Here is a 12432-nt window from a genome sequence, read left to right on the forward strand (position 1 = left end):
CTACCTACATGTCCTACCCATAGAGGATTGGAGTTGATTTCAATCAAAAGGCGCATATAGTAGGCATGTCTTCCCTATGATCTACAATGTGAATGTCGTGTCTCTTGAAGAAAGCTTAACCTTCACTGAAAGAAACCTCTGCCCATGAATAGCAAGCTTCCTCAATGAGATCTCCTCGTTTCTAGATCTTGCTTTCATTTCCACTTGTAATTATCTTTTCCTTTTGCAAATACTACTCAAATAAAAGCCTAGTGCATAGTAAGAGCAGTTATTGCCCCTCTTTTTTTATATTCATGCATGAGCAGAAAACTGTGCAATGGTGCAACTCATGATAAGAGCTAGCCTCTTGCCAACATTTTGTATGAGCCTATTAGAGGATATGAGTGATAGTAGGTTCAATGGGTGAAACCACCCATTTCTATCCTCTACACCTCTCAATATAAGAGTTAACTCGAAGGTTCACTCAAAAAAATGTAAAGACACGAAGCAGAAGAAAAATTCAAAATGTAGGAGGAAGCACATAAGAATAAGTGCACCTTAATATTTTAGCAAGAAGAGCAGCACATTGTAATTCATTTTGTAAAAGAGCGGTTGGCTCTCTTCCATGCAAGTTGTAAAGAATGAGAGACATGGGCTAAGGCCAATGCTAATAGGAAGGAGATGCAAAAAAGAGTGGAGGAATGGACAAAGGTTAAAAAATGGAATCACTGCCCAAGGAGGAGATAAGGCACATATAAAAGTCAAAAAGTTCATGGAGAATCTCATTCTTGGTGTGTGGCCAAACTTGTTCTCTTCTTGCTTCTTGTTGTTACTTCCTTCTTGTGTATGAGAGAGAGAGAGAGAGAGAGAGAGAGAGAGTGTGTGTGTGTGTGTGTGTGTGTGTTTGTGTGTGTGTGTGAGTGAGTGAGTGAGGGAGTGTGGAGAAGCTCTTATTCTCCTCTCTTCATCTTCATCTTCTTTTATTCTCCTTTCTCATGCGCATGGCTATGGAGGTAGAAGCTTGGAGCTTGGAGATGGAGCTTGTTTGAGAGCACATCTTGGATCATGAAGCTACCCACGGATTCCTGGGAGGAGGAAAATTGATTAGATTCAAAGGTAAGTTCATTATATTTGTGTGTGGAAGAGTGTGCATTGTTATGTAAGAGGTAGTCATAGCTCTTGATTTGAAACACTTGAAGTGATAAGCAATTTGTGGGTCCTGGCGTTGTGCTCACGAGAGCAGCGACACACACTAAATAGAAAAATGACTAGATAGATATTCCATAGCTCAAGTAGGTGAACTAGGTGATATCAAGCTATAAAATATTATTATGATCATATGTAAATGGAAATATCAACCATACTAGTGATATAAATACAAGAATGATCATCTAGGTACATAAGTGGCAGCTTGTGTTGAGCTTATTATCTTATAACTTCCCCTGAATCTCAACTCCATGACCAAGACTTTGCCTATACTTCAAGTATTATTGAAGCTTTTCTACTCCCAGGGCCTTGGTGAAGATATCTACAACATGCTTCTTTGTACTCAAATATGTGAGATCAATGTCACCTACCAAGACCTACTCTAATGAAATAGTAATGAAGCTCAATGTGTTTTGTGGATTCATGAAACACCTATTTCTTGCCAATAGTATGCAACTCATGCTTTCACACTAGATGCCAATTCTCCTACCTATCTACATCCCCAAATCATCGAGTTACTTTCGTAGCCATAATTTACCTATACTTTAAGTAAGATTCAAAAATTATCGAAGTTTTTCTACTCCCATTTCTACAACATGCTTCTTTGTGCTCAAACATGTGAGATCAATGTCATCTGCCAAGACCTACACTCTAATTAAATAGTAATGAATCTCAATGTGTTTTGTGGGTTTATGAAACACTTATTCCTTTCCAACAATATGCTACTCATGCCTTTACAGTAAATGACAACTCTCCTACCTATCTACATCCCCAAATCATCAAGCAACTTTTGTAGCCGTGCTATCTCACATTTTTCCATAGTAGCAGCGCCCATTCATTCTATCTCTATACTTCATAATGCAATAGTGGGCTATTTCTTACTACAAGTTACCACTCCACTCCCAAAGGAAAACACATGTCCACTAGTGGACTTTTTATCAGACACATTGCATGCCCAATCTACAATAGTATAACCAAGTAACTCCACCACTAAATCAACCTCATGAAAAATAGTGTAATCTAATGTAGCCGAAAGATATTGAGAGGTACATCTCACACTATCCAAATGAGGCTTACAAGGCACCCACATAAACTCACTCCCCAAACCAACTATGTAGTTACAATATCACATTTGATAGCAATAAAAATTAAAATTCCCATCATCTTCGTATATAGTAAGAGATCCTCCAATATCTCACCCATATTAGTAGTTAGCTCCATATTTTCATCTAATGGCATTGGGATTTAATTAGCCATACTATACCTTTTTTAACATATCTAAGATGTACTATTATATTCCCTTAGACGTCCTAATCATCTCAATGCTAAGAAATTACTTCAATTTTCTTGAAACTTTTGTGATGAAAATTTTCTACTTTAGAAGACTCTTTACATGCTCCAGCTCTTGCGATTTTCACCCTTCACAATCAAATTATACACAAACAATGTAATTTAAACAATACCCCTATCACTTTGATGCCCATAAAGTGAGTGATTTACATTTCCAAAATGTAGGAATTCATTTTTCCAAGAAAGCATCATGAGAATAAAATAAAAACTAAGCAACAAATGTCAAACTGTGACCTCCAATAGAACTTCTAGTCTCTCCATTTACATAATACGGTGTTCAACTCTATTGTTGAGATGACATATACATAATATCTTGATGGCTAGAAAACATAAGTACAATGAAGGAGAGATAAATTTAAAACTACATAAACAAGAGCCATGCTTTTGGGATTTATTTTCAATATCAATGCAAACATGCGACATATGTATAAGAAGTGTTGACATAGATTTAATTTTCAAAATTTTTGGACACCACAATATCTTCATGACTAGAAAATGTTAGTTTAAGAAAAGAGTGGTGATTTTAAGGATGCCAAAATTACAACTTCATGAACAAGAGACGTGCTTTTAGGGTTAATTGTCAAAATCAACCCACTTCTCCGTTGAACCATGGGCCAATTCTATGAACCATTGTGACAAGAAAATGCACATGTAGTCCACAAAGATGCAAAGTCTCTATCAAGCAAGTCAAAAAAGAGGAGAGAGAAGTAGAATTGATGGATCAAGAAGACTTGCTAGAAATTTTATGCACAACAATACGAAACACTAGATTACAATCCTTGTCAAACTCTTTGAATCCAAAATACAATTTCATATGAGAGTATCCTAGATGTTAGCCCTCCCCTGTTAGAAGACAGGCATAGAAACCTACTGTAAGCAAGGGAGTATAAGGGCAAATGAGTGTGAATAGCCCTAGGGGCAGGGGAAACCCCAACCCTAGCTGGCAAGGGCTATATAAACAGCCTATGGGTCACTATCATGAGTGAGGGAGTGTACCCAAGTTGTACTCTAAGCAACTTATTAAGCAAGATTTCATTCTTGTACTTTGAGCTCTTTTCTCTCTCTTCTACACACATTCCAATGCTACAAACTCTGATTTTCAACCTGGTTTCAGAGCCATCTCTGATCTCCTCAGCTTCCCTCAGCATCAGCTATGACTAAGTGCACATGAGCTATCAGTTCCTTCATCTTATCCTTCTTTCCTCCATAGCTACTTGCAACCTACCTCCATTGGAGGACTTGGGGAGGACAAAGGAGGCCATATCTCCCTCTGCTTTCTTCTAGGGATTTCTTACCTATCTCAGGGCAAATCAACCTGGCAAGATAGACGTCAAGATTGGTCGATGGCGTGGGCAGCATTGTGTGAATTTCAGAAACAGCATAGTTTTCTGACAGCGTAGAAGTCGGGCTGCTGTACATGCAACAGGTGACGCAATCTGTACTGCTATCTTGGGGATTTGATAGCCCCCCTAGTGGGCTATCCTCAGCTAAAAGGGTTCCTGGAAATTCCTCTCACAGAGAGAGATCTCTGCCAAACCCTAACTGTGTTTTTTTGGGCAGCCATAGCCAACGAGCTCCAAGCTTGACATTTTATTATATTTTCACTCTGAGCTTCATTAACAGTGATTCTAATCACTGAAGTAGAGTCTCTAAAGCCTATTCTAGAATCTAAAGCTCTTGGGAATGCTCAATGGACATCACCAACCATTGGGAAGCCGACTTCCAACCGGGTTCCATTCAAGCACTTCACTAAGCTTCATAATAGTGTTTTTTTTTTAACACTAATCATGAATCATCATGTTATTTGCTTGCTGGGCATTTACTAAAACCTAGTGAGTTTTTTATTCCTCTTCATATATTGTTGTAAGGTTATGTGTAAAATTAACACATAGACCATCATGCCCTAGAAGTGTATTGCATACCGTGAGTGACTTTGTCTCAAGTACATTGGTCAGTGAAATCAATAGCATGAGTGTCATCATACTCTCCTCGAAATCATCAGCAATAAGCATTGAGATCATAGACAAACCGTGTCCAACACAAGCTTCATCCACTAAGCCATACTACAAGGAGGATCCTGAAGTCCAGTCTAGGTTTACTTCATTAAAACCTAAAAAGACTATTAAACCTCGGAAGAAGCTTGCACATAAGAAAGGACCACCAAAGTCATACTTTGAAATATTGCACTTATATGATTTTCAGCCTTTCTCTTCATTGCAACTTTGACTTCACATTGTCTAATTTGCTTCCGCATTCAGTGAAAAGTTTGTAAGGGACTAGACACTACCCTTGTCCTAACAAGTGGTAAGACCTTCCCAATGACCACAACATATGCTGATGTCCGTCCTCAAATTCGAAAGTTTGATGGTAAGGATTTCCACCCATGGCAGTTACTTATAAAATACAAAATGATGGAGAGAGGGTACTCGCCTCTCATTCAAGGCAGTAGATCTATAAACTCTGCAAATATGATTGATATAAAGGATGACCAACGTGCTCAAGCAATCATAATGCTACACTTAGATGAATCCTTGATTCATCATGTTGATCAACTAAACACTGCTAAAGAAAAATGGGATGAGCTTGAAAAGCTCTATGGAGCTACTGGTAAAAATACTAAAATCTTCCTTAAAATTGAATTCTTTAGCTTGGAATATCGTTCAGGAGAAGATTTGGGAAAATTCATTTCTCATATGAAGGGACTTATGGCACAGCTTGCTTCTGTACAAGCTCCAATACATGAAGAAGATGCTATTGCTATTCTCCTAAAAGCTGTAAAACAGGTGTTTCCTACTCTTGTAACCACTCTCACCAACATTCCAGATCCTACTTTGGCAAGTACCATTCAATCCTGCTTAGATGAAGAAAATAGGAACCACAAAGAAAGCAACAACAGTCAGGCAACTTCAAATTCCCGTGAACAAGTATTGGTTCATACAGTTCTCACTAGGTGTTCTTTCTGTAACAAAAAATGACATATTGTAAACAACTGCTGGAAGAAGTATCCTGAGAAGATGAAATGCAACAAATGCAAGAAGACAGGGCATATCACTAGCAAATGCCCCAACACTCCTGAAATACCCAAAGAATTGGTGGCCAACTATGTCTCCAATTCATTTGAAGATCGACTATTTTGACTATTTAAATCATCTACCTAAAACAACCTTCTAAGCCTGATTTATAAAGGCATCCCAAAAAGGGGGGGAATCTCTTACATGCCTTGTAATCCAATGCCACCCTGGCATTGAGGGGGGGTGTTAGAAGACAGGCATAGAAACCCACTATAAGCAAGGGAGTATAAGGGCAGATGATTGTGAATAGCCCTAGGGGCAGGGGAAACCCTAGCCCTAGCTGGCAAGGGCTATATAAACAGCCTATGGGTCACTATCATGAGTGAGAGAGTGTACCCAAGTTGTGCTCTAAGCAACTTATTAAGCAAGATTTCATTATTGTACCTTGAGCTCTTTTCTCCCTCTTGTGCACACATTCTAATGCTACAAACTCTGATTTTCAACCTCCCCTTCATCCAAGCACATTCATTGCTTAGGAGTGGTTGACACTAACTCGGAAGTTTGCTCAGACCTCCACTTTGTTTGAGAGAATAATGGTGCCTAGGAGTGATTGAAACTAAGCCTATAGTTAACCCTGATAAAATCACATCAATACGTCAAGAATGTTTTCTAACATGTGATAGAACTTAGTTTCTTTCACCACTTTGTTCCCATAGAGCATTGACTCACATTAACAATAAAAACATGTCCATATTTTAACCTTGCATCTTCTTTTACCATAGCATCTCATAGTTAAACACATTTTTGGCATAATCATGTTAACCAAAACATGCATTCATTTCATAAACACTTGCATAGATAGCATAGCATACAATATCCTGATGGCTAAAAAATAAGGAGCACCAAGTTTGCAAGGAAAGTATGTGCATTGACCCAAGGATTTTATCTATGAGGTAGCTAAAACATGAAAATATCTCCCTCTTTAATATCCTTTTTGAGAATTAGTACAATCATTAACCTACTTTACCTTAGGAGCAATAATATGACATGGTAGGGCTCAAGGGAAAACACATTATCACCACTAAAAGGAGTTTTTTTCATCATAAGGAATCCATAGAACCAAGCATAATTGTTCAACATCCTTATGCTCCAAGCATCAACAACCAGAGCAAGAAGGTACGACACATGTTATCTCACAAATGGTCAAGATTGAAGCATCAAGAATACTCATCTTCCTTTCCATTACTTCATCATCCAACGAAACATTATTGCATAGTCTTTTTCAGCTCATGCCAAAGCACTCCCTCAAATTGAGATTCCCTTATTATGACTCTTCCTAAATTTAATACCTCAGCTATAGGATTCTCAAAAGAGCTAGCCAGTGAATAATCTTTGGATAAGATGAGACCTAGTGAGACTGCATTGCCAAATGCTCAAAATGAAATGTTGAATCCTGAAGACCTACTGCCTGCTTATCTCCTTGAAGAACATGTTGAGCTTCATCAATATCAGTGAGGTTATTGTAGAAGCAGCACAACCTTTGATCATGATGATTAGTCTAAAGATTGCATCCGAGCTTATCAATCCAAAGGATAATAACACATTGACCAACTCCTAGTTGTCAATTGCCTATGTTTAGTCCAAAATTGCAGTCACCTTCGTGCACATAGACTTTAACTCTACAGGAATAATTCATGATAATGGTATTCTTCATGATCAGCTTCAAAACTGTAGCTTTCATATGGTTCATTAGGTCTCATAGATTGGCATGAAGATGATTCAACCCCACACTTGTAGTCACTGCTTGATAGACCTCAACGTGTTCACCTTCTTCATCAACTTCATCCTCTTTATTTAATGTGGATCTTCTCGTGCTACTATTCGATTCATAGTCTGTCACATTGCAGCCCTCTCTCTATCATGCTTGTGCATGTGTAGTCTTCCTCTTTACCTGTTTTTCCAAGGTAGGACTTCTAAGGCTATTCTTAGCTCCTACTTTTTGCAAAATCTAATCTTTTACATGCATCAATGTTGCTATTCCAAGATATAAATAAAATAATATATATCTTCTAAAACAAAGAATATGTAACTCACATTCCATCAGCATGGGAACCTAAACCTCCAGAATACAAGAATGTATCTTTTATTGACTCTCATATCATTCTAGATTTGCACGGTGAAGTTGATCCTAAGCTTGTTGCACTCGAAGTTTTCATGTGATAGGCAATTTCTCCTTATGAAATCCACCCCCTCCAAACCCATACATTCCCTTGATGTGCCACACTATGTAGTCACCTAGATCAAAAATCCATATAATCCTTATCCAACCAAACATATGCATAAGCCACCTCCCACCACAATGAAACACCCAAGTCACGAGTATCATCCTACATGCACAAAGAAATCAATCTCATCTACCTGGATCATAAGGCATTGATAGTGCATAATATCCTACTATCATTTGGCCCTTTGCAAATAAATCTTTAAACTCAACATGTATTCTAGGATGAAATGGCAAAAAAAATCCCATTGCGAGATCATGAATCCCATAGCTTGACCTATATAAAACATTTACATCTCTGTGTCATCAGCCTACATCTTAAAGAGTTTTATTTTATCCCTAAGACATCAAAAGGGAGCACTCTCTCAGACATAGAGTTCTTCATGTGATGCAAGATCCTACATTATAAATGCATCTTCTTTATCTTGCATGATTGTAGCAAACATCTACACATTGGTACTTACCCAAAGTATAGAATTTTTCTTCATCCTTAACTTTCATAGCATCATCCCTCTCTTGCTCAATAGCATCAACACGTTTCATCATTGCATCATCATTTGGCTTTGTAAAAATAGCATTAGTAGATAAAAAATCCTCATTATCATCCACAAAATTTATAAAACCCTTCACTACATCAAGCATGTGTTTGGTCCATATTCTCACACTTTATGATACACTGCTTAGCTTTAGAGAGGGTTCATGTCCATCTGATTCTCATATTCTTATCTCACTACACTCTAGTTAATATTGTTTTTTTCTCTATCTACTTCATTTACTAGTTTAAAATTGTGCAATCTTTGTGAGTCGGTACTTGTGGCATTCTTTTATCCTTGGAGTTGTCTTGCCTTTATTCATTTTCTCTATATCTCTTTCATCATAGCTCCTCTAGCATCTTATTGGGGGGTTGTTTACTCTATGAGTATTTTATTGGAGACTTGCTATGTTGATATTCAAGTTTCATTGAGGATGCTCTCTTTTGGTAAACCAGATGTTCCAATTTCAAAAATGGGTGACATGTGGAAGAAGAAGAAGTTTCAATGCTATTATTGTGGGGAGAAGGAAAACCTTGTAAAGATTTGCATGACATTAGCAACTTTATGAATGGAGAAAGCACATATGTGATGACTCTCTCATTGATTTTTTTCACCTCTACTTCTAGGTTTAAGCTCCTCTCCTTCAACTCTAGTGATGGTTTTCGAAGGCCTCCCTTCTAGGTTTCTCTTCTAGGCTGCTAGTACAAATCATGGAGGACATCCCTCATAATCATTTACTACCAATAAGGGAGTGTGGGAGCCTGGTGAGGTGGGAAAGTTGGGCCTAATTTATAATCTTATTTAGCTACACAAGAACTGGATAGGGGTTTCCTTGATGCATCGATCAATGTCTAGTAGGTTTACAAATCATGGATCTTAGATTGATATCCACGTTCATGATGAGTTGTTTGTGGGCTTAGCTAGAGTTCACATGAGGGGACACTTTGGAAATCTAGCCAAAGGTAGGAATCCATGGTCATTTACGCATTGCGGCATCAACAAAAGGATAGCCACATGTGCTATTTGAGAGGAATTGTGAAAAATATTGAGAGCTAGTATGATTCTTCTTTGTTTTTAGAAGCTCATATGATCATCATTGATCTCAAATCCTCTTCGAGGCATCTTGTTGGGGGCTGGCGACTCCCAACCTAGATATCCATGTTTCTCTTTTGGTGGTAACTATTGTATGGACTATAATGGGTTCTTATCATTGTATTGTTATATTGCACTAGATCACCCTTGCTCTAAAAGAAGATATTATTGGATATGTTAGTTAATGTGTGAGTTTGTGTGTGTAGAGTGGGCTAGGCACATCTTAAATATCTTAGGCATTTTGGTATATCATTTTCATGGTGTTTGACAGGTCTATTGAGCCAACCAACATTTATTTTTGGAGGACATAATATCATTTATGGCATATACTTGACTTATATATTCTCATGAATCCCTCCTCTACATTCATATTGTGTGCTTTACCATATTGAGGTTTTGGTGGAGAGAGCAAACCGATACTAGTGCCTTCATAGCCACTAACTAACATTGGATTTATACTATCTCATGCATTTGTATATGGATTCCATTTCTCAAGCATCTCTTTTATTCTGAGTTCTTTATGTAGTGTTCTTGTTTCTCTTTCCTCTTCTATTCAGTTGTCTATTACATCAGTTGTCCATGCTTCCATCACTACATCCACTTCTGACAATTTTGTAGCTAGAGAAGATGAATATAGGTGTAGAAGATGACTAGTTGTATTAAATGAAGCCAAATTAGGTGGCTTTGTCTAAAGCTACTAGTCATCATCTGCACCTAGTTGATCTAGAAACAACTCTTAGAGATGATCATATGGCTAGTTGGCTAGTATTGGTAGCTAAAAATGTTGTTGTTGCAACTATGGATAGATAGTTGGTAGCACTTGTATAGGACATACAATAGCTACAAAAGATGAATATAGGGTTAGATCATGAGCATTAGCCTTAGATGAAGCCAAACTAGGTAAAATACAACTATAGATAGGTTGGTTCATTGGTAGAGGGCTCAAATTAGGCATGGCGACACTGTGTGCTTTTTTCGAGTAGATCATAGAGAGATAGCCTATGGATTTCAAATCTAGATGGGGTGAAAATAATCAATCTATATTTTAGACATGGCTACTAGAACAAGGAGAGGTAAATGTACTTATGTATGAATTTCAAAAGTCTCAATAGGTTGAAAAAGGGATGACAGAAAATTCAAAGGTATATTATGATCGAGGTGATGGTCTTTAAGAGGATGACGTATGTAGAATGATGAGTCAAATATTCACGTCTTGAAAAACTTTGTGATATGGGTTGTTGAGACCACAAGGGATGTGGGATGTGATATGCCCTATTGGTTGAATATCTAGTAGCCATTTTATGTTAGATGAGGGATATGGTTGTAGGTTACTATAGTAGACAAGTTAGGGAAATTTTGGATATCTTGAAAAATATTCTGTTTCAATGATAATTTATGGTGGCTTAAACTTCCAAGATGGGATTTTATACCTAAGAAAAAGGTTTACTAGGTTTGGTTGTCATCTGGGCTGGTATGCGAAAGTTACAAGGATAAGAATGTCCATATCTGGTGAGTAGTGCACATAGTAAAAGATAATTACAGGCTACACAAAATAGGGGTTGAAATCTTAAAATTTTGGTTTTGAGTTATTTACAACCTAAGTGGGTCACATTAAGAAATATAAGTGTACCACATGTGATTAATAGAATAATATTTTATTTAGCAAATCTTATAGGATTACATCTACATAATGGTTTTTAAAATAAAAATTTAGAAAAAAATCTAAAAATTTCTTAAAGAAAGAGAGATTATTTTATTATCTTATAGCATGTAAGAAAAGGGTATTTGTTAATATCCTTTGAATACACATGATGTAGAGGATTTGTATATAGTGATGCCCCCAAGCACATAATAATTATAGTCCAAATCATGGCTAAAACTTTCCAAAAGAAAGCTTGGCAATCAGAGTTATAGATCAAAAGATATGGGAATTTTTCTGTAGGATGGTCTTGTATCGAGCAAAGAGATTGAATCTAAAGGACATAAAGTACTATAAGTTGTATATGATTTAAGAGAGTTGGATAGGACTCACTTGTGGATACCTAGGGCACAAAATAGGACCAAAATAGTCAAGGAAAGAGATCCAAAAGCATAAATTGTGAAGGATGAAAGGTAGGATGATAGGGTAGATGAAGAAGGCATTACCAAAAAATAACTTGAAGTAGAATGTGATGACTTTGAGCAAACAGCTGAGCTTAGGGATGATGGTGGGTAGCTATAGTCCATGTAGAGGACATGCAAGTTCAGAGAGGATGGATGTCCTGGCATGATGTGTCCACTCATGATGATATGCTTTTGCACAAGGTTTTAATGGAAGCAAGAAGTCAAAATGCCTAAGTATTTCACAAGATAGGTGATTGTCATGAGTCATGTGAAAAGGATTTATGATTTTTAGAACTTTAGAATGATTATTGAGATTTTTGCAAAACTTTCTTAGATGAGAAATGTGGGATCAAATAGATTTTTCCTATTGTATATGCAAACGGACAAGGTGAACAAGAACTATATTAACTAATTGTGACCATGGCAATCTGAATAGGGCCTCTAGCAAGTGGGCTTGTGTCTATTTAAGTGTGAAAAGGAGATGGATTATTGACTTTGGAGCTCTAAGATTTTAATTTTACTTAAAAATATTAATTAATTGAATGAAACACCATAGAAAAAATTATGCCATTGCCTCCACAAATCCGTATCACCTTTGATACCATTTTTCCCATGTTCACTGCCACCTCGGGGAAGTTGCTATATGTATATCCTCTACATCACATGCATTCAAGGCCTATATATAAATATCCTTATCTATGAATTTTTCCTAAATAAAACAATACCATTTTCTATTCAATCTATAAATCACTCCTTTATATTACACCCTTTTGTATGCAAAAAATGTATAAAAATAGTATTTTAAAAATACTTTATTTTGAACCCACATGATACACACATATATTCATGAGTAACTTACACGAGACTGCCACCAAAG

This window comes from Lygodium microphyllum, chromosome 21 (genome assembly GCF_053477565.2).
Source record: "Lygodium microphyllum isolate KBCC chromosome 21, Lygodium_microphyllum_v1.1.10, whole genome shotgun sequence".
In the NCBI taxonomy this organism is placed as follows: domain Eukaryota; kingdom Viridiplantae; phylum Streptophyta; class Polypodiopsida; order Schizaeales; family Lygodiaceae; genus Lygodium; species Lygodium microphyllum.